Below are 27,249 nucleotides of genomic sequence, written 5' to 3' on the forward strand. Positions count from 1 at the left end.
ACCAGCATTTAACCATATGTCTCATCTACAGGAAGGAAAGTACAATAGAAGGAAGGCCATGCAAAGTCCATCCTTAGGAAACATTTCCCCAAATCTTTAACAGGACATGTTTGTCTCAGTTTTATTAGAGACAGTTTCTATTAAATTACCTGTTTCTGCCTGTTCCTCCAGCAGTGACTAAGGCAGGTTTAATTGCATCCTGTGAAAGGTATGCTGCATTGCTCACTTTCTGTTAAGGAAACAGAAATTAAAGCTGCCACACGAGAATGGAACTGCTGCACCTCCATGCAGCAGCTGGCAAGTGAAGAAAAGGCATTCCAGTCACCAAGACATCATTTCCGAAATTCAAACAACAATCAAACGCCTTGAGCCAGTCACACCAACTAATGCTGTGGAAATGATGCTTTCTTAGTACGTAAAAAGATTCTATTAGTTTGTTGTTCCCTTCTATTTGCGTATGAACAAAGAATAACAACAACAAACATAATGCGGTTATTTACCATTGCATGGCATTTTCTGATCCTGTAACACTAACACACCCACCCCTAAAAACTAGGTGCCAAAGAGAGATGCTGTCTCACAGCAAGCATGTCAGTAGCAAAAATCTGGGAACAACCCCCTGAGCAATCTCATTCTAGACGAGAGCTGCTAGTGCACATAACCCCAATGGCAGGGCCACTGGAGAGACAGACAGGACAAGGAGCCACGATTTCTTGCCAACCCGTACTGGCAAGAAGAATAAAATTCTGGCCAAAGTATTCCTCATGACACAAGAGGAGTGCTACAGATTCCTTTCCCCAGGGATAAGAATTACTAATAATTATAGCAGCACACTGTTCTCCAGCAAGACTTGAATCGACAAGGCTCTGAGCCCCACCTATAAAGAGAAAAATTCCTCTGCGCCTGCTAACAGCTATTAATCAGTACAATTCAGACCCGAATAAATTAACACCAATTAAATGCAGTCAGCACAGCTTATGGGCATTCGTTTGAATATGCCCAGTTAGGAACACAAAAAGAGCTTCCTTCTCCCTGGGCTACAGCAGCTTGTCACTGCCACTGACCGTATTACTCACTGGGTGTGGAGTTATCAAGGCAATGACCCAAAGAAGGCTGAATATCAGTTTACAGCATGGAACTTTCACCTACCCCATGTCTGTTCGTTCATCTTCACATGCCATCTCTTGGCACATGTTTTCTGTATCCAAGAATCCACAGGCAGCTGCTTATTGTGAAAATAATCAATACACTGTAGATGAGGGAAAATAATCCATAAATGCTTTTGAGATATTTTCTGCCAACACTGCTGCTGTGTTTGTAGCCAATTTATTTCTGTTGGCCTTTTACACTTCCTGTTATGTGCGGAATGACCTTTGAAGAGAGGAATGTCAAGTTAAAAACATTGATTTAGGTTTTCAATGAACTTGAAAAATTATTTAAGATGTTTCAAGCAATGCAATCCAAGAATGTACATCATGCATATCACCAAGTCCTGTTTAGTTATGATCAAGAGGAATGTACTAATACATTGCACTACCTTTCCGAACATAAAGGTAATGCTTTAACTATTGGTCCTCCAACAAAAATCAGGTTTAGAGCAATTCCACCCAAGTCAGACTTCTCCTTCCTACACTTTTAGTTTTATTAGGTATCCTGAATTTGTTTTCAAGAAGAATCTTTAAGGGGAAAAAGGGAGGGAAGTTACCTTTCTTCTCTATTTTTACTACTGTCCTAAAAAGGACAGGTATATTTGAAAAAAGTGATGCATGAGACAGAACTATTTTTCCCTGCCTAACTTCTGCTGCTGACTTGCTTTGTAACCTCTTGAAGGAAAAATTCAAAAAACCTCTTTTGCCTGATGATAGCCCCACCAACCCTTAAGAAAGGGCCTGACCATAAAGCTAGTAGAACATCTGAAACCACTGCTATGCACACAGACTAATTCAGCAATTATTAGCCAACATAAAAAGAAGAGAATGTCTATGCAACATAGCATTTAAGACATGCTACATGGAGTGATGAGACCTATCCCTGTTTCATTTAACACAGATTTAAATATTCTCTGGAACAGATGTTAGAAGCCTGGTATCCTCATGCATAAATAACACCTTCATAGGAGCCCTTGATAAACCCCATTTCCAAAAGGTTTTACTCTCATGCAATCTCTTGGAAAACAGAATGTGAAACCCTGTGCAACGGTGTGTTCTGATCCACCATGTGACACCTACACACAGGCATATAAATTAAGGTGGGGGCCCCAGGACTTTGCCTGGTTGTGTTTTGTCAAAGCAAACTCCAGCCATCAAACAAGGAGGTAAGAGTTCACGAGTGAATCATGAGGTACCCAAGTCTGAAGATTAGGGGTAAAACAACCCTACGTTCAGCCTTGCCTCTTAACTTGAAGGCTCCCTGCTCAATGTCAGCATCTTCTGGATTGGACTCTGAGGCACCAGCTCACCTGTAGCTCAATACATACCCATGCTGGGACACTGGGTTGCTCTAGGCACTCAAAGCTTGGGGTCTGGTGTTCCTACAGCATTTTCTGAAATCACCCTTCAGTCACTTCTGGAAGGATTCCACATTGCTTAGGAGTTCTACACATTTAAATTCCATTTTAATCCTAAATACTTCTTAGAAGCGTTCTAGGTATACATTGCTCAGGCTTGCCCACAGACAGCAGGAGATTAAGGTGCCCAAACTGGACAGCAATAAAATAACATTGGGCCACCCTAATCTCTTTCCCCTTTTTTCTACAGTTCTGCAAGGGGGTGTGTGTGTGTGTGTGTGTTCATTTACTATTTTAATATCTATAAACTACTGAACTAAAAACAAATGTGCAAATTCACCTTGACACCATTAAATGAGTTTAAAACAAGATTGGTGAATGCATACAAATAGAAATGATCCAAATTAAAGCAAAAATCAATCTAGTCCAAAGCAAACTAATAGCCTGCATACAGATTTATATTCACACAATTACACACCACTGAGGCAACTGTCAGACACCTTTACTGAAGTTGGTAGCATGTTATGTTTAGAAGAGGCCTTAAGGTGCAGTTTTAAACCAATTTAATTAAAAGGGTACAAAAAGTTGTGCTCATCCTCTTAGATGTGATTAGTGTTCCAGTTTCATGAATTAGCCAGGTATCAGCTTAGCCACAGTAACTACACATGCAAGCCTAAACCTGCGGCCAACATCAGGCACAGTGTGATTAATCACAGGGAAATCTGGCAAGAAATTAGTATGTTTATTATCTCCTTTTAAACTCATCCTCTACTAACAGTTAAATTTACTTTCAGTAGGTATGGTGCACAATCCTATTAATACTGACCAAGGGAAGTGGAATCTAGAACTCTTAACATCAGTGGATACCCAGTCTTGTAACAGTGTTTTAGGCAACTTTCATAATATATGGTGATGGAAATTCTGAGATGATTAGCTAGATATGACATTTGTCTTAATTTATAGGAAGGAACTCACTAGCACAGGTAGTATTAATAAAAACAACCAATCACAACTTTGGGGAATGTGTAGTATGTTCAGCATATAAGCAGAATCTGTCCCTATGAGATTATACTGAAAACAACAAGCCTGTAGAGACTGATATTTCCATTTGCAGTTTCCAATTAAAACATGCATTATTTATAGCAGTAGAACCTTTGCCTGAATATAACAAGACAAAGAGTCCTTTGTCAACTCTGTTACAGCCCCTAACCTATGCTGAGGCTGCACTTTGTGGAACTACTGCTCTATGAAAGCTCTTTCCTGACAGCAAAGGGAAGTAAGGAGGAAAGGGAATGCAAGGGACAGTTTGTTCAAAGGGAAGCACAGTTCGTTTAACAGTTTTATAACAGTCACACAGAAAACATACCTCAGTTTCCCCTCAGACTTGCCTAAATTGACACTCAAAAAACCACACACATCACTGTTTACTGGCTTACACAGAAAGAAAACAAAGCACACTAACTCAGCTATTCCTAGAAAATTTGTGCTTGGAGCCAGAAGCAGACTTGGAAGATCTGTAATATATGTGACAGTTAAACTAGAAACTAATTATCTACCGATCTAACTATATTTAAAATGTTTTACATTAATAAATGATAGTTTTACATGATAGCCTCTTCAGTCTTCCATTAATAGCTACTCCTGAATGACCAGGGTGTGTGGACTTTTGATAAAAGGCTAGTATTCCAAGATGTCTTACACAACAAACAAGCAACATGTCAAGATTATTACTTTCTGTATCTAAATTTTGTTCCTTTTCTGGAGAGCAAGGAAGTATTTCTGATAGACTGTGTCATACTCATACTGAAAGATCACTTACAAGGACATACCAAAATCTTTCACTTTACTGCAGAATAACTACTGCCTGAGGCTAGTATAAAGAACAGATTAGAATTTGGCTCCATAAATCATACCTTATACGTACAGAAACTGCTGTCAGTAGTCAGTCTTGTCAGTAAACTAGCTAATGCTGAGTATTTCTGCCCACTTACAATAGGCTAATAAATACATAAAAAAGAAATAAAGCACATTTTATATTCAAGATCCCATTCCTAATTAACATATCAAGGCTGTTATACACCCTGCACTAACAACAGTGGGGAAAAAAATGGGGGAAAAAAATCCCAGCACATTAAAAATTCTAGTGGGCATGCAACTGCACCATGCTATGCCTGCAGCTCTGCTTTTCCACGCTGTACTCCTGCCTGTTCTCAAATGCTAAGGTTGAGCTTGGTGCTTATATGAAAGACATGAAAACAGGATAGAATGCTGCCAGAAGTAATCTCTTGTAATTACTAGTAATTTAGTAAGTGGTATAGACCATCCTTCACATTACTGAATAAATTCCCTAGAAAAGTAGGTACTAGATTGCTTACACCACAATTGTCAAGGTGACATCAAAATGAAAGCTCAGTTCACTTACCAACTATTAGAAGTCCCCTTGTGCTTTTTGCACGATTGAAACTGTTGATCTGACTTTTGGCTGAATTCCAGTTTCATTAATTAAATTCCACATATCTACATCCCTTCTGCAGTTCGCATCTTTTGCTACTGCTAAATGCTTTCAAACAACCAACATGTTAAGTCAACGTCCTCTGGGCCTAACATCAACAAGGATCAAAATATTTCCCCAATGCAAAGCTAGTGAAAAGCTGCTGGAATCCTTCAGAGTAAAGTACTGCTGTTGTCATAAATAAGTACTTACCAGTCAAGCAATTTCAAGTTAAAGAACCATCAGACTACTGTACAAACAAGTTAAAATGCTGCAATGTAAACTGTATTAAGGAAAGAAAATATTTCCGATTAGTAATTATGTATGTGCTTAGTTGCAATTGTCCAAGCATTACACTCCCAGATGAAAAGGAACCAAGTGTTTATGCTTGGTATACGTTTCCAACCTTTTCTGTTCCAAATGTGCAACAGGAAGATGAGGTCTGTGATGCTCAAAAGTTTCTTTCTTCTCTGAAAAAAGTTTCTCTTTAATAAGGATTCTACCTACAATTTGCCAGTAGCTATTCTGCACATAACTCTCTTACTAACACATTCCTGTAAATCAAGAAATCTAAAACTTACCTGAAGGGAAACGTCTATTGTGTTGAAGTAGCATATTCTTTACAATCGTGTTTAAGAGAACAGTGTAGACACACTTCAGTCACTGTTTGCTTCTGTCTAGTAGGAAGTTGTGATGTTAGGTTTTTTATTTTTAGCAAGAGTTACATATCTTGAGTAACATTCATAACAGACTCCACAAAACCACCATAGTCAAAGAATAAATGTGGAGCCTTAGAGTAAAACCAGTCCTCTAACAGACTAAAATTAGAAAGTATGCCATTCTTCTGATTTAATCTTTTTTTAAAGTGAGTGATTTCTATTTGGCTAAATAAGGTACAGATGTATTTAATCACTGAATTTTCAAGTCAAGTTTATTTGATGTCATATTTCAATAGTTTATATTTTTACTTTAACACTAGATTAGCTTATAATAATAGACACGTTTTGTTATAAAAATAGCCACGAAGAAATTTAATGAAATTTTTTTACCATATTATGAGTACTACAGCATCAGTAGATTTTCTTGAATCATACACTGTTTTATATAGAGACCTGTATTAAAAATGAGATATGTAGTACAGAAACCACCTGTAGGGTTCACTGTCAGCTTTGGTACATTTCAACAGATTCTGCCTTGAAATGCCAAACTCTTCATTTGTAAGTAAGCGGAATGTATCAGCAAGAGGTAAGCAGAACAAAAGTCAACATGTCCACCCTTTGTGCAGCACAAATCTCCATGTTCTTCTCAGCAGATTGGAGTTACCACCTGTACAATAATGTACACAAAGCTTTTTGAGAAGACCATCCTAAGTGCTTCTAATTACCACATAAGGACGGTTTCTCCTCTTCTTCCAGATAACCTCTGGCTTTCAGCACAAAAGTCTGACAATGCCAACAGCTTCTTTATTTGTTGTGATGCTCTGGTGGAAGTTTAAACATGAAGAACCTAATGTTCCACAGGAAGTGATCTGAAGGTAAAGGCAGGCTGGGATCTGGCTGATGAGGCTCCTGAACCCAGGTGTTACGCGTTTTCAAAGAAGTTGCTTGTCAGGGGTAGAATAGCAGCAAAAACTACAGTCAAATGCCTCTCCAGTGTGATGTCAGCATATGTGAAGGTCCAAGCTCTTCTTCTGAATGCTGTAAAAAAAATTAAAAATGTATCAGTCATTAGTACCATCAATAGCAGTGAGCACTGCACAAACACAGGCAGTCTTTAGCTGGAGTGTTCACAAATCCAAAATAGTCAGGGGCTAAGTCATCCATAGCAAGATCTCATGGCTCTTTCTAGTGTCAGAGCTAGACCAGAATGCAGCTCTCCTGATTCGTAGTCCAGTGATTTCACTTACAGCTAGCTGTATTCCTAGGTGAGGATTTCTAGACCTAAAATGTCTCATTCTACACAAGACAGACAACGCCTTTCACTATTTTTTTTTCCTACCACTGGCATAAGTTTGTGGAGTTTGCACCATGTTTTCAGCAATATTTCTATTTTAGTGTCAATTGTGCACCTGTGGATATACCTGTTCTTTGAAAATAAAACCTCTGAACAGGCATTAAGAATCTAAACTCCTCCAAGCTCGTGTACCAATTTATTTTTTATGCATTTACATCCTCAGGATACAACTGCACCAGCATGCAGCCACACACACCACAGATGCATACATTTGCATGTGCATGTGAATCTGCATATAATTCCAGCTCGAGTGAAAGCTGCAAATCAGTCTGAATATAGTGAAAAGTTTTGATCTTGCATCTGTCTTTTCATTCTACCTATTTTGCATTATGACACAGGGATATACCTCAAAATAAAAAAAAACTTAACCATAACACAAATACTGTCAAGGATTCATTCTATATTAAAATGTGAGGTATGCTACATGCTTACTATGGGTTTAAATCCTGCTCTGAGACAGTGGAATTATCATCTGGTCCTAAGCAAACCTCAGTTCTTCCAGATTCAGGGAACACCAAATCTAGGATCTAAACCTTTGGGTCTTGGTGCTTCCCCTGAATAAGGCCAACCTAGAATACAACTGTGTACAGGCTGTTTGAGAATCCAGACTGAGACTTGTGGGTTACTCTCAGCACTTGTTACCTAATGTCAATCAGATTCCAGAACTTATCAATTTGTAATGTAAGCTTCTCTGAATTTAAGGTTTCCCTTAAACAGATATTGAGGATCAGTTTATTTTGGCAACAACTATTTGCAGCCCTATGAACTAGGAAAATTAAAACAATCACCTACAGTAGGATTCATCCCACATAATGTTAGCCAACAAGCATATTATCTCCTAGATTTCCTCTGTAAAGTTAGCTGTAGGCAGGCAGTAAGTAACCCCTAATGGGGGCGAATTAACCTACACATTTAAGTAATGTCTCATATGAAATTAAGATGTCTTGTAGGCATGCCCATCATTCTCCATTGAGTACAGAAGGGGTCTACAGAGACATCAGATTAAACAACCAACTAAGCTGGCTAAAATGAATTCTTAGACTCAGTAATGTATACACCATACCAGTTTAAAAACCTCTTGATTGGTGCTGCAAATATTTACAGGGTTTCTATATTCAGGATTGGGGTACTTAGGTGGTGGTTTTATTTATATGAATGCAACAAGCAAAAGACAGGACTTTATTAAAGTATGCTTAATCAGATAAGTATACCTTAACCCTCCTTTCCCCTCACACCTAACAAAAAAAATGTAATTGGTTGATCTGGCATGTGAGAAAATATTTTACTACACAGGCATAGAAAAACTTGGGATTTCAAGCTAAGACTTGCATAAAAAATGAAATATTTTCCCATACATTCTTATCAAAGCAGCACAGAACTCTTTAAATCCCTACCTGTATCATCATCAGGAACACACAACTTTCAGGAAATCCTCTTGCAGTCTTTGACAGCAAAACTACTGAAAATGTGAACCTGTCAGATTCGGTGCCTTCAGAAGCAGTCATCTCACTCTCCACAGTCACTAAGCAAGGCAGGTATCTCAAGCAAATTTACATCTCTTTCTATATAGCTCTGAGCTCTTAATATGACAAAAGCCTTAAAGTAAAAGGACTCTGCGTTTTGTAAACAGCCCAGTTACATACACATTTTAAGTCTTGAGTTCATTATGTATATATATTTATGTGTGTATGTATATCAATACACACAGAGATGCGCTTTAAAATTAAATTCCACTGTAATCCTGAATTTTGATGAGCAGTTGCCACTGCAGATTTCACTACTGTTTTTCATTCAATGTCTCTGGTAAACTCAAAGCACAAATAATCTTAATGGGTGAGAGCTTGAATAAAGAAACTCTTTTCTAATTGAACATCAGTATACGATGTATATTAATTCACAAACTAAATCAGAATAGTGGAAAAGTTTAGAGGTGACACTTTTCTGTGTATTTCGTCACTGCAGTTATGCAACCCTTAGTCTTGCTTATATGCAGATGTGTGCTTATGTGTGATTTCTACCATTTTACATATCAATTTTGAATACAGCCCACTGACTCAGTCAATGGGTTCTATGTGGGTGTAAAGTATATGCTTGGGGACTGGAAAAGGGTTGGGTTTGCTTGAGGGTGGGGGGGTTTCCTTCTTTTTTTCTTCTTTTGTATTCCTACATATTGTTGTATTTTTTATATAATTACAGAAACAGAAAAATCTTAAGACTATTACAGACCTGAAATAGATTACTTAAGAAAAAAAACACCCCAAACCTTAACTGTATTTACCCAATTCAGGCACTTGTTTCACAAGTGGCAATTTCAAACATCCAAACTATTTAGGTCTGGAACACTAGGCAGGCGTTTGCAGTTACCACTATGTAGACAAGAACTAATATTTTGCAAGTACAGATTTTACATACAAGAAAAGAGTACTTTCAGACAGTGTTATTGTTTTCTCTTACAGATATCAGGTAAAACATTCACTTCCTGATGTCATAGACTCTCATTATTAAATAAAAGTTTTTAACTTATTAAAGAGCGATTCTATTAACTTCAATGGAACTAGTTCCACAGCAAAAGTTTAGCCATCATAATACAAATGCATGCTTACATGCACCTAACAAGGCAAAGTAGGCTGGTGGAAAGAGGCACATTGTTAATTTGCAAGCAACAAAATCTTTGATCCCTGTAAGTAGGGATAACTTATTACAAATAAGTTTGCTTGTAAATACTGCAAAAAGAGACAAAATACTATGACAGGTATTACAGAATGGTTTATTAAAAAAATAGATTTTTAGTAGTAGAGGACTTAATGACAGTCCCTTGTCATGCTTAGTTGTATCCTATAATTAAAGTTTATCTGATAGTAGAGGAAACTGGATTTCTTGTGCCTACTACAGTAAGGCATAAAGAGAAATAGGTTACCAGTGTTCCACTCTATAGTCTGTAGAGTTCACCACTACCACTCTCCTCAAATTTTCCAACCACTATTTTCTCCTGTATTGGACATTTCCTAGAAAGTACCTGCAAATAAACATCTGTCCTTGTAACAAGGCCTGTAAGTGAACATTCCATTATACAAATTTCCTTCATTTTTTGTTACAACATTTGGGTAATGTTTACACTTCCTAATTTTTGTGGCAGCTGTGTAAAAATGCAGAAAAAAAGCCTTTTTCCCTGTTATTCCATTACCAGATACTGAAAAGCTCTTTGTGAAGGAATTTAGTTTAAGCTTGAGGTATCTTAACACTTTTGATAGATGTATTTCCAGATTTTAGTTCTGGCATGAAAAGACTCTCCGAAAAGAGCACTAGTTTTGTAATCATAATTCCCTTTATTATGACAGATAAAGAAACAGTAAATTAAGCTTTCCCCCACATAACTAACAAAGCTAATCAAGCTGTCTCTCCACCAACCACTACCTACCTCAACAAGTGACTTGTGGCCATTAGCTTATCTTAGTTTAAACTTTTCAAGTTTAAAAGAAAAACAAAGCAAACAGTACATCATTTAGTGTACAGATTTTAAACACACAAGAATTTAACATTTAAACAGCCTGTAAGGCTAAGTACATACTTTCAACACAGCTTTACTAAGACTAGCTAATGCTCCCACTCGTCACATGACACACTGTGCCAACACTGCAAAATGAAACGTTAGCACTGTCAGAAATGTCATCATTTCCTCAAGCAGCAGGGGTGGGAGGGTAGAATCAAAACACTACAAGCAAAGCTGCAGACAAAATCAGTGTGAGAAAGCAGCATGGAACACCTAATACAGCAAATTAAGACACAGAGATAGTGAATGAACACATTTTTGTTTTTATACAAATCACTGCCATTTGTCCAGTACCCCTTCAGACACAGATACTATCACCTTCCTCTACCAGATATTTTTGTACTTATCACATTAGCATTCCATGCACCTTCCAGCACAATCTATGCAGTAGTTATACACGGAAAGAGCTGTAAAGAAGGGATAGAAAGTGAACCCTTTAAACAACAACAAAAAAAAGCCTTCACAGAGCCAAGCTCCAAACAGGAATATATTTAAATGTTTGACTTGGCTTTTATTAATGGGTAGGAGTTCATACCTTAAAGTGTGGGGGGGAGGGTTTCTGGTTTGGGGGGTTTTTTGTTCCTTGGATTTTTTTAAAACCAACAGATTTACATAATTTGTCTGACAGAGGGATTATTTACACTTACCAACCATATGAACAGTCAACATTTGTAGCACCTCTCACAAGCAGGTGTCTGAAATGCCACTGCAGAGAGCCTGCATCAATGGAGGCATAAGAGCAGATCTCACATTTGAAAGGCTTCTTGCCTACCAGGAAATGAAAAGCAAGTATGAAGGATGTGGTATATTCTATGGGAACACAAAGTCTGTGTGGGATATTCAAAAGAAAATCAGTGGATTAGCATTTACAGCACATCCTCAAAGCCACAGCTCATCTTTCACATGATCTTGTTTCTAATGAAGCATGATCTTAGATAACAGTCTAAGCAGTTAAAGGTTACAGTCTGTTTTACCAGGAGACCTACTGGATCTAAATTTGGCTTCCACCGTAAGTCTAATCAAGAAAAACTGGCCAGAACCACTTCCAAATTTAGTTTTGATCTCTTTTTCTGAATCAAAAGTTCAGAGGGCCAACTTTCAGCATACTCTATGTCAACAACAAGCACACAAAATCCCTCAGAAAGGGGAAACGTAGAAGAATTGGAAATTTTCAAGAAGCAAAACGAAATTACAATAAGGGAAAGTAATTTTAACTTAATGAAGAAAACACACAAAGAATTTTCTGTAAAGACAGCAAGGACATTTACCTCACAAATACAAAGGAAAACAATAACTTTCAATAACAAAAACATTGAGAGGTACATTCCTAAAGGACTAGCCTCCCCTTTCATCTACATTCCCACTGACAATTTCTAATTTACAATATTTATCTTCATATTTTTCTGATGTACTAAAATTCTGAAATATTAGCCTTACAGTGGAGAACCTGAAACAAACCTAACCGGAAAGAAACCACGGACTAAAAAAAAAAAATAAGCAGAATCACAGAATGATTGAGGTTGAATGGAAACTCTGGAGGTCATTTGGTCCAACCCTCAAATAGGCAAACCTATTTTCACTTTTGCAGCCAAAAATGAAAACACAAACCAAACAAATATATTTGAGTTAAAAAAATAATGAAAAGTGAACATATTTTAAGAATCTAAGTCCTAAGAACACCAACCCTGGTACAGTAATAATTGTCCTCAAGACAGCATTTCACACCAATGTTATTACAAGTAACTCTCCAGCTCCAGTTTTATTAGCATTATCTTTTAAGAATTAATGCAGGGGATATCACATTGAGTGATCACTGCATAGTCAGCATGATGTGGAAATCAAAGCATTTTTTTATGTTTACCCCCAGTTGTCAATGGTGAAGTAAACAGGAAGAGGCTGATGACATTTTCAGGAGCAGTTGTCAATGGCTTGATATCTAGATAATAAATTACATTTTCATAGGTAAAAAGCAGCTTCTTAAAACTCATTAAGTATGTTTACTGTAGGTTACATAGCAGGTCAGTTGCAGAACATGGAATAGGAGACAGTTCTGGTTTTGCAATCTTTCATCTAGACAGTGACTTATTTTGTTCATTTTTTGCAAAAGTTAAATTTATTTTGCATGTTTTTGGTCCCTTGTGTACTTATGCACCTGAACATCATTAATAGTGCCTGGCCACACTGCCTAGCCAGCCTCCTAGAAGTCACTTAGCCCTTCTTTGGGTATCACTCTTCTTTTCATGTACCTTCTGAAACACTGTCGGTTGCCTTCTACATTCGCTAAGAATGTTTAATAGAGAAAACGTCTGCCTTTGAAGACATGGTATACTTCCTACCACAGAGATTGAGAGCCATCTGTCCCAATAGCATGAGACGTCTATCGGCCCCCTTCACACTTCTGTTTCGTGCCAGACATCTGCCTACTCTCCTCTGCTGCCTCGTGTGATGCTATGGCTCCAAGGCTGCGGGATGGAACACCACCCACGTCGCTCAACTGCCGGAGCACTGCACTCATACTCAGCCACTGCAAGAGTGTTTAATTTCTTCAACTCGCTGAAAAGTTAATTTTGCCAGTGTGGACAAAGGCGGATATTCGCTATACACTATGCTGCCAGGTCCTATAGGACGAGTTCTCGGCAAGCTGATTTATTTAAATATTATCACAAGCATCTAATTGGGTCCCCACTGTCCTGTCCACCCGCTCACTGCACACATCAAGTATCATGTTTCAGAAGGCCATTAATGCAACATAGCACGTTCCCATCCTATTCATTCAGTTAAACTTATTTTCTAATCCTGTAAAATGCTCAGTTCAGAAAAAAGGAGTAAGGCTTCACTTTTTAAATATCAACAAGATGGAACAGATCCAACAGTTCCAAGCAGACAGTGCTACAAAGTACGTTCTTCTGTGTAAACTCAGAATTTCTAATACAAGTGCCTTTTTGGCAGAATGATGGACTTAATATAACCATGGCAACACAAATTCTATGTAAACAAATCACTTGACTGAGACAGAAAGGACCCCAGAGCATCAGTCACAGAGAGGCTGGGCCTTTGATAGAGGTTCAACATAAAACTTTGAAACAGAAAACTGAAGCAGGAAGCTTTCCAGAAAATGGAAGGGAATGTAGCCAAAGTGGACAAACAATCTATTATATTAAAAATCTTGAAATAGGCCAATATGTGCAAGTTGATTTAAAAAGTTTTGAGAAGACACTCCCATTCTTTCCTGGCAATGCAGCACCAGTACAGAACAAAAAATTATGAACTGGTTGAAGTCCACATCCCTGTGAACTAGCAAAGATATCCTTTTCAGTTAACAAGTCAGGAACATAAGCTGTCCTTGTCTTTGCAGTGTCTATACCATTACACAGATGTCTCCTGAATATGGATCCTAAACCAGATCAAATATAGCCTTAATGACCAATACCCTTAAATGCCACAAAAAACCATTTCAGTTAAATATTTGCCTGTTTTGTTAAATCAGGACCACAGTGTTTGGTTTTTGCATATTCAACATAAGAGGGAGAACTACCAATAGGTAAAACATACCCCTTTTCTGTAGAAATCCTTTTCATGTCACAAAAGCAGCACTCCTACACAGCATTCAATATTTAACTGTACAGTACTTTTTTTTTTTTCTCCCTAAGCAGTTTAGCTAAGTGGTAACATGAAGAAGACATACATGCAATCCATGTATACATTTGCATCTGTTCTATCAGAGAGGCCTCGAGCGTTGTTTCGTACTGGCAGTGAAAGGCTTTGATGCCAGCATGCGTTCCCATGTGTTTCTGCAGAGCTAAGTATAGGAACGCTTCCTGTCAGAAAGGAAATTAACCTTGTCACAGCTGGAAAACAAGCATCTATTTTTCCTGTATAAGTGGTCTGAAGGGATGACATTTCTCAGTTACTGTGTTAATTTAGGCTTTTAATGCCTTTTATCATGAGTATTTTGAGCCTATTAGTTAGGAGAGATTGATATCACTATGGGAAAAATGAGAGCATAAAGATTCCTATCAGACCTTCCTACAATCAAATACTGCAGTTATTATTTCATTATGTTCCGATTATTTATTTATATTATCCATACTTTGCTGAGTTGAAATAATTTACTAGCAGACAATGCTGCATAACGCAACATGATCACATTGGATTGTTGTATTTTGATGTTTGAATGGTCCGCCTAAGTTTTCTAGAATTTTTTTTGTCTGGATGCAAAAGACATTCTACCTTCTTCACTGCATGACCTGCTACTCTTTCAGGCCTGCAAGTAGAATTTATTTAAAGGGAAAAATAATACACGTGAAAATTATATGTGCGCTTATATATGAAGAGAGGATTCCTAGGCAATAAAACTGTAAAACATTTGAAAAGGCCTACACAGATCACAGATCTGCTGTTCCAAATTCCCTGATTTTCCAGATTCTTCCCCACACCATGTTTAGAATACCTCAAAACCATTTAACTCTATGTCTCAAGCACTTAAAAGTTCCTCAAAACTCAGCAACAACAGAGGAAGAACTGGGTGTTCACAATTCAAACACAGGTCTACCTTTTAGACATTTTTAACACACAATAATTTCAAAGGGATAAATATAAGCATAGAACTTTTAAATCCTTGTCCTGTGGAAGTCAACTATAGCAGGTTTAAAAAGTGCTTACATCTGTATCCAGATTATTGATGAGTACTCAGCAAAAGGAAACAACGTCCTTTTGACTCATACTGTAAATAATTAATTACTAAGTAAATACTATTTCCAAATACATGCACTACGTTCACATATTGCATGTAATAAACAGGATTACTCATTCTTTAAACACTCTATAATGAAAACACAGATATTTTCATGACACATTCGTGAAAGTAATTAAAGTCCTGCTATTTTAAAACGAAAGTATTTTAGAAAACAATGAAATTAGTTTATATTACACTCAATACTTCTACTGGTAAAAGTATTCCTGCTAATTCTAAATTAAGAGTGACTCATATAGCTGTTATTTTATGCCAACAGTATTCAAGACAAGAAAGATGCAAAAGGAGATTTAATTCTCAGTTATTTGTGTGGATTAACACTTTCTTGCACCAGAGAAATAAAGCTTACATTGCTCTTAACTTGCATGAGGGAACTTAAGTACTCAGGAGAGTTGTTGATGAAGTGTTTGATGCATAGAAGGTGTGAAAGCTAAACCAGTGATCTCCGTAGAACCAAGGGCCTATATGGAAAAATTTGGGATTTAAACAGTGGGCTTCAAGATGAAAGCCAACTCTGAAAGGCAAGCTATGCCATTCTGAATAACTCTTTGAAATTTTTTTTAAATTTTTCCTCTCTTCCCTAAAAATTTGTGATCTTTCAAGAGGAAAAACTATCACAAAAAAAAAAAAAATTGTCAAAGATCTAGATTCTAAACACTGCAGGACAGACAGAACTTTTTTAGAGCTATGAAGCAGAGACCAAAAATGCAGAGGCTAATTTCTGTAATATCTTTGTGAATCCAATGCAAGTACAGTACTTCAAGAAGTACAACATATCGATTCACAGACTAGGAATATGTTAATTGTTACCATTTCTACTCACTGAAATCAGAATTAAAACTGTACTTTTTATGCATTTAAAGGATGTCTTTCACAATGACGTAACAGAACCCTCTTTGTTAGGGAATTAAATGCTTTGTAGAAAAGTAGAGCTATTTGGATTTTCTAGCTATTTGAATTACTCCTTAAAAAAAGCGTAAGCATAGCTGCCTATTTCCAGCGTATTTAATAGCTTTAAATGCAGATTTCAGCATTCTAGTAATGTTGCAGGCAGTGCTTGCGGTACAAACTCCCCACAAATACTGATGTGTTCCTTTTCCTTTACGGAGAAGACACTGTTACTAGGAGGGTTGGTTCATCTTCTAAGGTTAAGGAGCAAAAGTCCAAAGGAACCTGGAATTGTAATATGGATGATTTACCCTTTCATCCTTCAGATGTAAATAAGGTATATTTGAGACGGTGGGAAATTCCAACCCACTAAGACCAAAGGGTCTCGAGTACTCTTGATTAAGTTTTAAGCTCCATAAAGGTCCCACATGCATTGTAACACTTATGATTTTAATGAAATAGTCAGGCAAGACCATCAGTAAATCAGTCTTATTAGGAAACATTCTTCCCAGTTAGCTTTTGAACACTGATTATAGGCAGCTGATCCTCACAGCTGCCACTATGATTTTCCCTTCTTTATATGAACTATTGGATAAAACTCAGCAACCAAAAAGATTAGACTGCCCTCTCTCTGTGGCTTCTTGCTAACTACTTGATCTGTAATGGAAAAACAGAATTACAGCCACACACTTTCAAAAAATTCAGTGATGGGTATTAATCAGCATTTTCCCACATAGTCATTAAAAAAAAAACAATACTCCATAAAGTTTTAGATGATAAAACTACTTCGTTGCTGAAATGAGACAATAAAATTTGGTTATATTGTTTAGTATCACTAGTAAAATGCCTGTGAATTGAGGCCTTTAACTCGCTTGCACTGTCAGCAGAATATACAAGCCATCCTTGTACAAGAATGCATTAATTAGTGCATGAATTAAAAGCATCATTACATTTAGTGTATTCTCAGTTTTATCTTCTGATGGGAGAAAAATGGCCATGACAACATTATTTTTAATTGTAAGATTACATTAATTTAACTTTAAATATAGAAAATAAATATTTGAAAGAGGTAAGCAAGACTTAGGTGACATTAACTCATAATGTCATGGTGTTTGGTTATTTTAACCTTTAAAATATACACACACCTAAATGCCACAGTCATAAAAATCTTCAACCTTCACATAGAACTGCCTTCTTTATAAACTTGAAATAGATTTTACTAAATAAATTCTACTGCCTAATACAGAAAAGAATTAAGACTTCTAATTCATACATTCCACCTATTCTTGTAGCAAACAAATTAGGTAGAAATCACAATTTTAAAATCAGTATGTAGTCTGCACTGAGGTTTACAGGCAAAGAGGAACACTGAAAAAGCATTTGAGAAGTAAAAGCCGGTGTGCTGTTGTTCATTTGCTGCCCCCTCCTGGGGAAAAAAGCAACCAGACAAAAAAAGCACCGTAAGACAGCCAGAACCGCTGTTCCCTGTGTATCATTACCTACATCTCTCCGATCACTCGACCGCGTGAGAGCAGATCTTTTTCAGTTTAAAGGCTTTTTTTTTTTTAAGCTTTAATTTTAAAGTATCAATAGACTCTATATCACCCAAATGAATCTGTTAATCTAGGCATAACGAGAGACGATTCTGGGAAGAAGAGAAAATGAGGCCACTTGCTTTGGCATTCTGGAGCTCTGTGTAGCAGCACAGACCGCGCACTCAGAGCCGCAGGCAGCATAGCAGCATTATCTTTATGCCATTCTGCCACCAGCTATTCAATGTAAGCTGCAGGACGCAACACTGAACCGGCTGCCATTCCCAACAGATTCTGTTCTGCCATGGGCTGAGGGCCTTTAGTGGAAAGAAAGAAGACACAGCCACATGCTGGTATTACGGCTAATTGCTAGTTTCATTAGTTCGCCCTTCAAAGAGGCTGTAAGAAAGAAACGGTCTTAACGTGAAGTTTGCTTTGCTGTACAGATAGCACAGCAAAACTCAAGTCAGAACTAGGTATGAAAAGTTCAAGTAAGTTCTTAAACTTTACAGTAATTACAAGCATCATTCCAGGGAAAGCTCCAGAGACCTAGTCTGTAAGTGCTCTTTTCACTTCCAAAACAGACAGGTAATGCGTTCATCAGATAATGACACATTTCATATGAAACCTCAAACTAAATTTGGATTGCCATACCCCACTGGTTCAAAAACAACTGCTGTAATGATATAATGATGTAAAGTGCTTAACCTTATACTTTTCCAACTTCTCTAAAACTGACAAGTTATTTCAAAATACCTCACTTTGAACATGGGAGCAATTTGCCTACCTGCTTTGTGAATCTGTAATGACTGAACTGTGCTTTGACTATGGCAAGGCTTGTGAACTGACTACTTAAAAAAGAAAAAAAGACACACCTATGTGAAAGGTAAATCACCAGCACGTTGGTCTACTCCCTACCTACTAGCAAAGCTGCTAGCTCACTACAAGTAATCAAGCCTTTGACTATCCAAACCCAAATTCCTTTTTTTCTTTATTTTTATTACACCAATTTCAGCAAGCTACTGAAACATGTATTTATTTATTTATTTCCAGATGTGCAATAACAATACCAAACTAGAAAATCCAGATTCAGTATAGATGATTACTTCGGTCCTAGAAAACAGCGGGGTAAAGAAGCTATTTGGGGGAAAAAATTTGACAATATGAATTAATTATAATACATAACTTCAAGGGTCAGAAAGTGATTTCTCTAGTTAAACTGAAGGTGTCTATTGTGAAAATGTTTTCTAATAGTAACAGACATATGTATGGCCATAAACAACAACAACAACAAAGAACATCCCCAAAACAAAACTCACATACTTAGAAGAAACCTAGAGAAACAGAATGTACACTAACTTCTCCACCTAAATACTAGAAAAACTATCATTAGAATATTGTGTGATGTCAACTCATGGACAGGTGGCTACTAGAGATTACCATCTTCTTTATCAAAGAAAAAAAGATATTTTCTGAGTAACAGGAAAGCCTCAAATGCCTACTCAAGTTCTCCTTGGAAGAGATGATGCACCTGACATCAAAGTCTTAGTGTTAACTCTTACAACTGCAGGTAAGTAGAATTTTGCATTAGCTGATAAAATTGGTGCTTCAATAAATATGCCTCTTAGAAACGTAGCCATGACTGCAAAGGAAGTTGTACAGTGTCACAGTTTTTTCATCTAGTTTACACACAGAATTCCAAGAAGTCTCACAGCACACCTCTTGGCTCCTCATAGAGCACATCTCAGTGGGTCTCCTTTGCTATTGTTTGTAACAAAATATAAGAGAAAACCTTTAGAAGTACCTTTTGATCAGCACCTGCTTACTTCATTCAAAAGACTGGTACTATCACAAACCAAGTAGAAGACAGCTATTTGAACAGGGTAACTTATATTTGTTCAGGTTATCTGTGGGCAACTCTCTTGTAAAAATACATTAGTAAATAAATAAATGTGCCACATTATCAATTGTTCTGCAATCGAGATCTACAGAAGTACTTGGAGCATAACAAACAAAATGGCAAGTTTTGCTATAATACAGGTCATACCTACTACTTCCTTCTTCCTTGTTGCTTTTGTGTTGGAGCACACAGGATTATCTTCAGCCTTCTTTCTTCCCTTGCTCTCTTTCGATTTTTTTGTTTTGTTTTGTTTTTTCCTAATGGATTTGTTTGTGATATCCATTCATCTGATGACTGGTTTTGAATACTTGATTCCAAAATTAAGACAGAAGGGCTGTAGAAGTTTTGTGATTTTCATATGCTCTTTCAACTCTTCTCTGCATTGCCAATTATGAAATAAGTTAATCAAAAAAGAAACCCAAAATACAGTACCAACCAATATTTTACATTACCATCAGTGACTAGAAAGGCTTAAGAATTTGAGGTAAGATATTTTCAGGTAAAAGACAAACTTGCAGAGGGACTTTTGAAATAGTGTAACCCTCATAATTCGGTCCACTAACAGAGAAAAAAAACCCCTTGCTGATCATTCTGTGTTCTGTTTGTGAAACATACATGCACAAAGGGAAAAAAACCAGTTTCTCAAAAAAGCTAGACAAGCCATTTGTTTGGGTTGGGGTTTTTGGTTGTTTTTGGTTGGTTGGTTTGTGTTGTCTGGGTTATTTTTAAACTGTAGGCCAGAATTAGATCCAAGTTGTTAAATATAAGTAATGTTGAGGAAAGAACTGCTCTAATTTACTTTTGCGCATATTGTAAATACAATGAATAAGCAGATGACTTACAGCAGTGTTTAACTGCCATTCACACACACACTAGAAGTAGATTATCATTCCTGGATGCACACTTTCATTATAAAATTGCCACAGTGCTGCTCAGCACAAAGAAAGAGAAAAACAAAATTAGATAAGCACACACTATAATGATAAAAATTATAGCATTTGGAAAGTCACTACTGTGTTTGACATACTTGCCACCACAATAAGCAAGCCTGTTTTTTAAAAGTGACAAAGCAGGAAGGAGAAACATGATTTCCAGTTATCTCATTTGACCTGAATCCACTGGGTTTACCAGATTACTATGTATTTATCATACAAAAGCTTTATCTAACAATGCACATTTTAAATAGTTGTCTTTTCTAAGTTTGCTCAGCTAAACTTCCAACAACCACTATACATGTAGATAAAGAACAAGCAACATATTTACGTAATATAGCTGTTACATTGCAAGGAATTGATTTATTTTAATTATGTTAGGAATATCCAAATATTAAGTTTCCTTTCATATACTGTAAAATAGTGTAAAATTTTAATTACATTGTTAAGACTAGTATCAAGACCAGTGAAATGACAGTCATTTCCAACCTAAAATATAAGCTTAAAAAACAGTGCTGCGTACACTTTTAAATATATAGCATATTTTATAAGACTAGGAAAAAATTAAATAAGCCCATTAGATGACTGATAGCCAGTATTTGTTTCAGAGTGGAATACTTTCATCCATAGAAAATAACATTTGGCACAGAATCACTTAATTGGACTCAATCTTTGCAGCCCCGATATAGTTCACATATTACTGCTTTTGTACGAGTTAATTATTTTAGTAACAAAGTACCAAAAATTCTCTTTTCACCCTCCCTCTCCCCAAAGACGACAAACAAGACATAAAAGCTGATGTTAATTGTTATAAAAGTGAATCAATCTCAAAACAATTGCACCAACTCTGAAGGTGACTTGTAAAATCCATCAACTTAAGCAGTATGTATTAAATGCTCCCTGCAAGAACTTGGTAACGTAAGACTTTTCAGTACACTGCTGTTTACAGGAAGAAAAAAATAAAATTTTTTCCCTACCCAGTGTCATCAAGCCTTATTTATTAAATTGCCAATTCCTTTTAATGTGATGGCACAGCAAGTACCAGATTACAAATGCTGTTGGATTATAGAGCCTCTAGCGAATGGGGGAGAAGGGAGGATAAATTGCCAATTTTATGACCATTTACAGATTAAAAAATAATAATAAAGTGCCTTATGTTTTTTTGAGATAGTATATTCAAGACAGCATTATGAATAAACAACCACTTACCTGACCCTTCATTCAGTGTACACCAGCTTCTCCAGCGTGGTTCAGTGGTCAATACATCACCACAAACACAGTATATGTTAAGATGTCATGATGGAGCTGAAGCCAGTGATCCTAAAGGGTCTATATGTTGCAGGACCTATAGCAACATACTGTACAGTCTCACAGCCTAGTAACTAAGAACATGCAGGACATACTGCTAAAGATGATGGCATTTTTGGCAATTTATTTTAGTATGTTAATGTAGATTCCCAACATATTTCCCACAACACAAAATAAATACTATATTAAAAAAACCAAACAAAATACCAGCTCATTAAGGTTGCTAAGTCAAGAAATAAAAATCAGGAATTGCCAAAATTAAAGTTGCCTTGGTAACCTTAATTTCGTTGCTTTTTGTGTATATACTCTATGCTCATGAAACAATAAACCGAGGCTAATGAAGCACCACCCATTCTACACACTGAATTTTGGAAGGATCGTGTGGGGGAAAAGAAATCCATATACAGTCCAGTCAGACAATTGAAGACTTTGCAAGCGTACCCACCCACACAGATGATGAATGTTTCACTTTGCAACCTTTACTGCGAGTTTTCTTGAATTTTTTGTGGTTTTTTAAAAATGCATTTAACATGTTTTAGGCTTTATTATTTGAAATAAAATACCTAAGAAGTTAAAACATAAATTCCAGATTTCACAATGCAGAATTATATTTGGGCCAACCGGCATTGCTGAAACCCCTAGATACACCAGAAACCTCTGATACTTGAACTAGCTGCCATTTGAGTAACAACAGCAATAGCATATAGAACCAACGGTGTACCCTGTTATTTTAATGCTGGTTCACATGTCTGAGACTCTACATCCTTTCTATCCACTTGAGGCCACCCTGTTGCCCAAGTTATTTTCTTTCTCTAGACTCCTCACTATTTTATTCTTTGCCCACTATGCCCTATCCCAGTAGCAGTTTTCCTAACATGCCAAATTCTGCTCAAGTTCATCTCATCATGTCCTCTAGCAACTTCTCACAGGTTTTCCAGCCTGTGCTAGTTTGGGCTGGAATAGAGATAATTTTCTTCATAGTAGCTAGTATGAGGCTGTGTTTTGGATTTGTGCTGGAAATAGCGTTGATAATACAGAGATGTTTTTGTTACTGCTGAGCAGTGCTTACACAGAGTCAAGGCCTTTTCTGCTTCTCACCCCACCCCACCAGCGAGCAGACTGGGGGGGTACAAGCAGCTGGGACAGCTGACCCCAATTGACCCAAGGGATATTGCAGGCCATATGACATCACGCCCAACAGTAAAAGCTGCGGGAAGAAGGAAGGTGGGCATGTTCGGAGTTACAGCGTTTGTCTTCCCAAGTAACCGTTATGGGTGATGGAGCCCTCCTTTCCTAGAGATGGCTGAACACCTACCTGCTGATGGGAAGTAGGGAATGAATTCCTTGTTTTGTTTTGCTTGTGCGCACGGCTTTTGCTTTACCTATTAAACTCTCTTTATCTCAACCCATGAGTTTTCTCACTTTTACTCTTCCAACTGTCTTCCCCATCCCCCCACCAGAGGGGAGCGAGTGAGCAGCTGTGTGGGGCTTAGTCACCAGCTGGGGTAAACCACGACACAGCCCCACTGGTCTTTAGTATCCAACTTTTTTTATATGGTCTCTATGAAAGAATAAAAAAACCCCTTTCAGCCAAGTATCAAAGAAAACTGGCAAGTTTTCCTAGTTCCTGTCCCTGCCTCCCTAAAATGGTCTGTCACAATTAGCTTCCTGCAAAAAGGCATCTTCACTATTCACTGCATTTTTCAGAGGCTGTGAAGAGGTGAAATCTCGACAGACTTCTCCATCAGGAGTGTGCCTTTCATCTATTCTAACAGAAGACACCATCTGAAAACTGCTTAGATCTTTCCTACAAGCCATGGACTATTAGGGCTTTTTAAATAAAAGGTATCCACAGTCTTACTGGTTCCACTTGAAAACATTATCAACAGAAATTTTCCCCCCCATATGCATTCTAGAAAATTGGTTGAATCATTTTGGTTGATCTGGTTTTAAAGGAAAACTATCAGGTGGAAGCAAAGGCCAACATGAGAAATTTCAGCCAACATGGTTTAAACAAACAAACAAAAAAGCAAGACAGGAGAGCAAGCGAAAACAGTATCTTTTAAATGAACAACAACATTGGTAACAAAGCAGAGCGTCTACAGTAGTAAAAAAAAAATGCAGTGCAGTTCTATAACACTAAATATGAAGTAAGCAGTTAAAATACAGAAGACGTGCGAGATGCAGGCATATGTCATTAATTCATTTAATTTCTGTTTTCAGAGGAAAGGGCCCTTTAATCTTGGGGAAAGTATAGAACAGCATGAAGAGGAAATGCTGTTAGAGATGTATAGTCTCTACCACTATAAAAAGATAAATCACAAAATCAAATTTGATGGTGTAAGAATGCACAGCTCACCCTCCCTTTTGTTCACCCTGCACGAGACAAAGCTGGATAGTCCTTTGAAAGTTGCTTTAAGAATTAAGTGTTGGAAGTTAGCCATCAGTACTGCTCATTTGATGAAACTAAAGTAAATCTATAAATTTCCCCATCAGATTCACCCTGCTTCAGTTAAGGAGATTAACCAAAGGCAGCAGTCAGAAATCAGAGACACAGGGACAAGCCTCTCCACATAACTCTGTTCTAGCCACAAGTCTAGGACTTTGTAGGTCAAGGTCTGAGGAATTGGAACTGCTAATAGTATGAACTGCAACATGCATTTTTGACATCATTAGATGTCCAAAAAGGAATCTGAAAGAGACCAAACTCATGGTCAAAAAAGATCTAAACTGTAAATTGAACCTGGCTGGCCATCATTCAGACTATTACAATTCTGGTGTTATTCCAGTCTTATTGACACAAAGCCAAAGTCAGAAAAGCTTCGGACATGAAGCATCCTTCAGCCTTGATGTTTTAAGCAGTACAGTATCCCACACCCCTAGCCCCCCCAAGTGAAGGGATGTTTGATAACAAAAAACAATAAAACTGTGAGGTTGTACAGAGTCTTCCTTGCATGAAGCAAGAATCTCTACCTATCACATATGGAAATAAAGCTCTCGCAGAGTAAGACAGAGCAAGATTGATGAAGGAAGATAAACCTGCTGCTACTAACTGAATAAAGAATAATTTCCTTTTAAACTAACAGATAACTGGTTACCCAACCAAGCAATTATCAATTGCCAAAATAAGCCCATTAGAAACTCAAATCAACATAAGAAGTATCCAAAACCCAAGTATCTCGTCATGTCCTGCATCCAGATCCTCTGCACCAGGTGTCATCATCATCTTTTCTCCTCTACCTAACAGCTGCTCAGCTGCAAGCTCTATGCAGCTGCTACACCCCACCACCACCACTAGCCTTTGAAGATGGAGATCCTTGCTTAGTGCCTTCAAGCAAACTGTAAGTCACCCCTAATCCTCTTCCCCCCTTCAAACCAGTTTTAGCCTAGCTTAATGAATTTTAAAGCCTTCTTCCTCTAATTAAAACAAATTTACTTGTACATACACTTGCATTAAGCACATACTTAGCACTGGGAAATTCACCTCCACTCTAAAAGCAGACAGAAGTAAAACATTTCATCAGAAATCCAGTATGTTTGCAGTATTTACAAAGTATTTGTTGCACTTTATAAACTAAACAGTTTTAAAAAAAAAAGTAAAAGAAAGAGACCTATTGAAGGAAGGGAGGGGGGAATAAAAAAAATAATGAAAAAATCCACCTACATTTGGAAAAAAGTCTCTGTCATCTCTCACATTCAGTACACGGATGCAGCTTGAAATTGTAATCATGGTTGTGCAGATGCTTGTAGACCTTGATCCATTCCTTAGCTGTGTTAAAAGCCAAAAGCCACAGTTTGTTATAATAGGTTAAAATCAGATTAAATATATTAATTTAAAATAGCAGACAGACATTTCTCCATGTTAAACCACCATTAACGTAAAAGTTCAAACTTAACTCCTACGTAGTTTTAAAGCATTTTGTGCTTATTTAAACAATATGAGGCTGAATTTAGCCGAGATGCACAGTATTTCAGAATAAAGAGCAATTATTAATTATAAAGACACAATGTGAGCTTGGGGCCTCTGGCAGCAAAAGCAAGATTAGCTTAGCTCTAAGGATGCTCAATGCACTCCTCTCACCCAACGTCAAAACAGAACAAAGAAATACCAGGATAACAATCAGTTCTCAAAGATTTCAAACCACAATTTAAAATGAGTTAGCAAAACACATACTTGCAGTAGAGTTATTCTGATCTGAATTATGGAGCATATGAAAAATATTGAAGAATCATATACTTAGGAAACATCAATATACCCAAGCTTCAAACGATCGTTTTTAGTGGTGAGATGCAATACACTTTACTGTCCATTTTCTTCTAAGCACATCTGCTGACAGTCTAAATTTGGTCTGGAGGAAGTACCAACTGGAGGTTGCAGATTTTGCATAGAGGATTTCTGTTTAACGGGAAATGCAATCAAGACCACTAACCCTTTCTTGTAAAGATTTAAATGTAAAATCACTCAACTTTGTAGCAACTTCTGGACTAATTTTTTAAGGCTTAAGATTCAAAGACCAAAAATGATGACAAGCAGTGTGATTAGTCTTTCAGGTCTTTTGCCTCTTTTTCTCTGATGCAGATGGTAAACTGTCACTACACAGCCTATACAAATATCAACAACTGTTTTAATTCAGACAAGCAAACAACAAATAATATTGCATAATTACATAAAAGAATCTCTCAGCTTGACAAATTGATAGCTTTGTCCTAAATAAGAAATTAAGAAGAAACTTCAGTATACTCTACCAAGGCATTTCAGCAGTTTGTACATTTTTTTCCACTAACCAGTTTGGCTTTCATGTAGGTTAAAAGTTATAACAAGCATACTGTAGCAAATAACGTCAGCAATTACAGCTAAAACTTGACACTAAGTTAAACACAAGCTTAGTGCTAAGAATCATAAAACTTATTTCAAAAACCATCCCCACAGCAAGCAGGAAGGCTTGCATATCTATTGTATCAGCTCCACAAGCATAATAAATTGGCAGACAACAGTTCTTTGTAATGTTAGAGTAAAACTCCCTTTAATGGAATGAAACATCTGAAAAATACTATCAAGTTGAAAACTTCTCAATTTCTTTAATGTTTCTTCTCCACCTCAAAAATGTATGGAAATCAGCATGGTGTTAAACAGATATTTAGAAAGGCTTCCTTTGCTCACATTTATCACAAAAATACAAACAATATTCAAAACAAATAAAATATTTACAATTCTATAATACTACCAAGAGCTTAAAAAGTTAAGTATTTAACCTACTAAATTTTTCAACAGGAAGCCAAAATTAAGTAAACTTTCTGCATATGTTAACATAACAGTGAATGGTAAGTTATAATCTTCAAAATTCATTGCCCCCAGATGTGATGGAAATTATCAAA

General features: G+C 37.0%; 1 protein-coding gene and 1 pseudogene across 1 annotated transcript in view; one reads left to right on the forward strand and one right to left on the reverse strand.

Moving 5' to 3' along the window:
- The window catches only part of CDYL (chromodomain Y like), a 479,328-nt gene that overhangs the window by 72,532 nt on the left and 379,547 nt on the right, over positions 1 to 27,249 (forward strand). The window lies entirely within an intron of this gene.
- On the reverse strand, positions 6,053 to 19,953 carry LOC126048577 (zinc finger protein 513-like; annotated as a pseudogene).

Source organism: Accipiter gentilis, chromosome 20 (genome assembly GCF_929443795.1).
Source record: "Accipiter gentilis chromosome 20, bAccGen1.1, whole genome shotgun sequence".
Lineage (NCBI taxonomy): Eukaryota > Metazoa > Chordata > Aves > Accipitriformes > Accipitridae > Astur > Astur gentilis.